Source organism: Wolffia australiana, chromosome 3, assembly GCF_029677425.1.
Source record: "Wolffia australiana isolate 7733 chromosome 3, ASM2967742v1".
In the NCBI taxonomy this organism is placed as follows: domain Eukaryota; kingdom Viridiplantae; phylum Streptophyta; class Magnoliopsida; order Alismatales; family Araceae; genus Wolffia; species Wolffia australiana.
In genome coordinates, this window is record NC_135837.1 from 21,943,122 (window position 1) to 21,948,188 (window position 5,067).

Here is a 5,067-nt window from a genome sequence, read left to right on the forward strand (position 1 = left end):
AGTGGAGTTGATCAAGAATGTGGATAAGATAGACATGTATCCGCAAAAACAAAGGATTATGACAACAACCAACAAAATCATGGAAGACGACAAAAATGGGAATGAATAAATAACCAAACAAAAACCCCATAATGTTTTTTTTCTAATTATTTTTTCTTATTTTTATTTTTTCTTTTATTATTATTTTTTCTCCTTTTTCTTTTTTGGAGGAGTGAACGACCAAGAACAATACATATGAGATCATATTCTGCAAAAGAAGAAATGAAATATTTGGCTTACTAAATGCTCTTGATATGTAGGGGAAATCGCAATTGTATAGTATTTGGACCATTTAATTGCCCTTTCCTTGCTAATTTGATTCTTCACACAAGAAAGGCAGTTAAACAACACAAAAAAACAGGTTAAATTTCTTCAAATTAAAAATCATCAATTCATCCCATGCTAGTGAGAATGAGAAGAAATAAGATGAGATGATGTAGAAGAAAGAAAGAGGGAGATAACAATGGAAATATATCATCAATAGATGATATCACAAAGGGGAAGAGGAGAAGAAAATTTTCAGAGTTGGGCATCTTCTAAGTAACATGGAAGGTAGCTAAAAGGATAAAATCTAAGCTCACAAATACATAGGTGGAAAAAAATGGGTTGTGGGTGATGAAGTGAGGTAGTACACATGGTTCTCAAATTAGCTTTAGATGGTTCAAGGGCAGTGATTCTGTGCTTAATACGTGAAGAAATGACCATCTCTCCTTCCAGATGAAATTCTTCATGATGCATATCCTTGACCAAAAAGCGGGAACCAACAATTCACTCATCCCTTCCTTCCATAATGATAGTACTTCTACCCTTTGAATTTCATGACTGCTCCTCACCCTACTAGGTATCCTAACCACTTAGGAACTGACCAACAGTGTCTAGACTCATGTGTTATACCATCAAGAGATACTTTTGATCTGCTATAAGAGACTAACTTCTCTATGGATGCCTTTTGGATCATGGTTTGGACAACTTCTCAAGGTGGGGATGATTATATGGGCTGTATGAATTCAAGAATACTAACATTAAAAATATTAAAAAAATGAAAATAATGATGCATTCATGCATAAAGACCTATTGCATTTTCAGTTGCACACCTTAATTACCCCCCCCCCCCCCCCCAACTGCTATATGCATTGACCCAATGCAAGTAATGCTAAAACAAGGAAAGGGAAACAAAAATGCAAACCGAAATGGAGTAGGTGATGATCATCCCATGGGAGTTGGCTGCCATTGGACTACTTTATGGTGCTTCAGCTATCCTCCTGCTAAATGGAAATCTAAAATAAATAAAATTAAAAATAAATAACAAAACAAGAAGAAAAACAAATGGCCATTGTGGGCTTAATTGTCCAAGTAAAAATAAGCAAAATTAAATGTCTTCGGATGAAATTAGGCTTAGAAAAGGAGAATTTTTAAAATTTCAAACTAGGAGATGGTAAAAGAATCAGGAAATGACGATAGCACTGGGCTGTCTTCAAGGATAGTCACCATAGGTTGTTAAATTTGATCTGCTTCAAGATAGGGCTTCAACCTTGACCATTGACTGTAAAGGACTTTATGGTCTCTGTATCTGTAATAATGACTGCACCAAAATAAAAAAATTCATTAATAACATAAGGTCCAACCCATAGTGATTTTAATTTCCCAGGAAATAACTTCAACCGAGAGTTATAAGGCCAAACTCTTTGATTCTCCTGCAATTTCCTCTTCTTCGAGACCTTTTCATGAAAGTGCTTCATCTTGGACTTGTAGATAAGAGAATTCTCATAGGCTTCATTCCTCAACTCTTGAAGTTCATGTAGCTGCAACATGCGATTCTTTCCTGCATCATCTAAATACAGATTAAGTTTCCTAATAGCCCAATATGCCTTATGTTCAATTTCAACACGAATGTGGAAAGCTTTCCTATAGACTACTCTATATGGGGACATTCCTAAGGGTATTTTATAGGCAGTTCTGTAAGCCCATAAGGCATCATAAAGTCTACTTGCCCAATATTTCCCATCAAGCCCTACTATTTTCTTCAAAATCTTTTTAATCTCTCTATTACTAAGTTCTACTTGCCCATTAGCTTGAGGGTGGTATGGGGTAGTCATCTTATGATGGACTCCATATCTTTTAAACAAATCACTAAAGTGGGAATTATTAAAATGACTACCACCATCACTAATGATTGTTCTTGGAATTCCAAACCAGCTTATAATATTCTGTAAAATAACTTTCATCACCACTTTCATCACTAATGATCATTTTGATCTAGTGGGAATGGCTTCTAACCATTTGGAAACATAATTAACTCCCATCAGGATATATTCATATCCCTCAGAAATTGGAAATGGTCCCATGAAGTCAATTCCCCATAGGTCAAACACCTCAACTTCTATAATAGGCTGCAAGGATAGTAGATCTTGCTTGCACAAATTCACTACAGCTTGGCATACTAAATAAACTTTACAGAATTCAAAATAATCTCTGTGCAAGGTAGGCCAGTAGAAGCCAGCTTGGAAGATCTTGGAAGCTGTAATTTTAGGAGAGTAATGTCGCCCATATGGAGACGAATGGCAAGACTCTATAATCGTGCATTGTTATTCATAGGGTACACACCTCCTAAGTATATGGTCAAACCCTTGATGAAATAATTCAGGTTCTTCCCAGAAATAATGCTTTATTTCTTTATAAACCTCTTTCTCACATTAACATCTCAATCATCAGGAAGTTTATCCAAAACCAAATAATTAATGACATGTGTGTACCATGGTATCTTTGTTGCTTGTACTTCCTGATGTCAAACGTCATCTAGTATCCCGTCCGGTCGACACCGAATATGATGGTTCGGTGTCGATAAAGGGATAAGTATGGTATCGAACGTTGACGGTGTCGTCGTCTTATGGATGAAATCCAAACGGGTTGATGTGACTATGATGCAATGAAGGTTCTACGTGTCGAACATGCAGGCTCCGACTCGAGGGAGTTCCCGAGCTCCAAGCTTGGACGAGGACATTGGGTGACGGTGACGGTGGCCTTTTGAACCTCATCAGAGTGACGAAGACATTTGTGGCCGAACGGAATCAATCCATAGGGCATGCACGTAACGGACCTACTTGTCCATATCGGTAAGACATTCAAATGTTTTGTAGTTTTGTCTCTATTCTTTCCTCTCTCGCCTACCTAGCCTGAGCGCGATGGAATCAAGACGAAAGTATAGTGCCTAAGATAAAATAACGAGCTATGGAGAGAGGGCGTAGCTCATTGTCGGGCCGCTCGTCGTGCAGGTTGTTTGTTGATGTGTGACCGGAGTGGGTGCGATGGAGAGGAGTCACAGAATAAGTGGCGGCTTGACTAGCGGTAGAGCGCAAGAGCAGTTGGCGGTACTTGGGGATAGAGGGATGTGGGCGAAATGCGGGCTAGGCGACCATGGGTGTGGGGCTAGGCAGTGGCATGCGTGGTAAGGTACTAGGGTGCATGGACAGCGGGTGCGGATGCGGGTGCCATTAGCACGACGAGCAGCACAGACAGCGTATGGACGCATGCGCTGCGTCTCGAATGCTGACGGTGCTGCTAGGCACAACTCCTTTTCACACAGTGGCAAGGCGACACGACCGCGGGTACGAGCGAGCATGGTGAAGCAATGAAGTGCCGCGAGCTGTGGGGTGTGATTGGCTCAGTGCAAGGTCTAACGCATGCAACTCTGTTGAGTTGAGGTTTGACGGTTCAGTCAGCGGCTATGATTGGCCGTGACCTGGACCGTTGCAAGGAGAATTAGCCTAAAGCTGGAATGGCCAGGGCAGGCATCTCTGTATCTCCAACACAAGAGAAAATGGGGAAAATTTGTAGAGAAGGGGTAGAGAAAGGGAATTCCAACAGTCTTCCCCTCTTCCTTGTACCTTCTTTCCCCAGTCAGCCCTCCCGTTTCTCTCCGCGATTCCGTGGCAGAATTCTTGGCGACGGCGGCAACTTGCTCGCGGTCGCTGAGAAGAGGGAATGCGAAGAGTTGAGAGAGGAGGAAAGGATGAAGCTAGCCTGATTTTCCCTCACCCTCTTCTTTCTTCTCCACCTCATTTCTTCCGCTCTCTGGCCGTGCAATTTCCTTGCAGGTCCAAAGAGCGCCATTAACGGTAGTGGAGGAGGAAGAGGCGCGAATACCTGAAATTGGGCGTCAAGAACGAGAGGGGAGAAAGGTGAATGATAGAGGGGTAATTCGTCGACCCTCTCTATCCCACGATCCTTCCCCAGTCTTCCTTTCCCTGCCTCCTTCCTCCTTTATTCATCCTTCTTCCTCTTCTTCATGTTCAATCTACCGTCATGTTCTTCGCGGAACAAAGGGGTGAGACTAAGATAGAAAAAAAAACAAATACTGAATTCTTCCTGGTCTGAGTCGTTAGGGCACCCCCCTCTTCCATAATAAAGGGCAGAGGTCAATGGGCCCCCAATTGGGTCAAAAAAGAAGGGAAAAAAGGGGTCCATTAAGGGGGCCCTTATATAATGGACCCCCTAATTACATGATATAAAGGGAATTTAAAACAAAATAAAAAAGAAGAAATGAAACAAGAGACAAGGCACATGGAAGGGTTCCAAAGTGGCTAAGGACCCTTCCGTGTCGACAATGAGGAACATGCAGAACGCGTCGCAAACGCAATGTAAATACAACGACGAGACGAGAAAGAATGACAAAAAAACAAAATGTGATAAAGCAAGCGATTTCACCTGATCTTTGACGACGATGGCATGCAACGCGGACGACGTCGCCGACGATCTTCGATGGCATGTGCCATCAGTTCCAAGATCTGCTCATCGAAAAATTGATCAAAACTTGATGAGGGTAAGTCAAAAGTTAATCTAGAAAGATGATCTGCAACAGGATTATCATACCCATGCTTATCTTTAATTTCTAGATCAAATCCATCTCATGAGTCTAGGGTTAGCTTCCTTTTTACTTTGCAAAAATTTTAAAGCTGAATGATCAGAAAAACAACCATCTTACTACCTAATAAATAAGAACGATATTTTTCTAAAGCAAAAATAACTGCT

The 5,067-nt window shown here is 41.2% G+C and overlaps 1 long non-coding RNA gene across 2 annotated transcripts; it reads right to left on the reverse strand.

The window, feature by feature from the left end:
- Window positions 1-1,165: 1,165 nt before the first annotated feature.
- Window positions 1,166-4,393, reverse strand: LOC144700445 (uncharacterized). 2 transcript variants are annotated; one of them, XR_013580772.1, is made up of 3 exons: window positions 1,722-4,393; window positions 1,528-1,621; window positions 1,166-1,301 (listed from the first exon to the last, which is right to left on the reverse strand). It is a non-coding gene; the product is annotated as an uncharacterized LOC144700445 (long non-coding RNA). The 2 variants fall into 2 exon arrangements; XR_013580773.1 differs by having other exon boundaries at window positions 1,180-1,304.
- Between the last annotated feature and the right edge of the window lie 674 nt (window positions 4,394-5,067).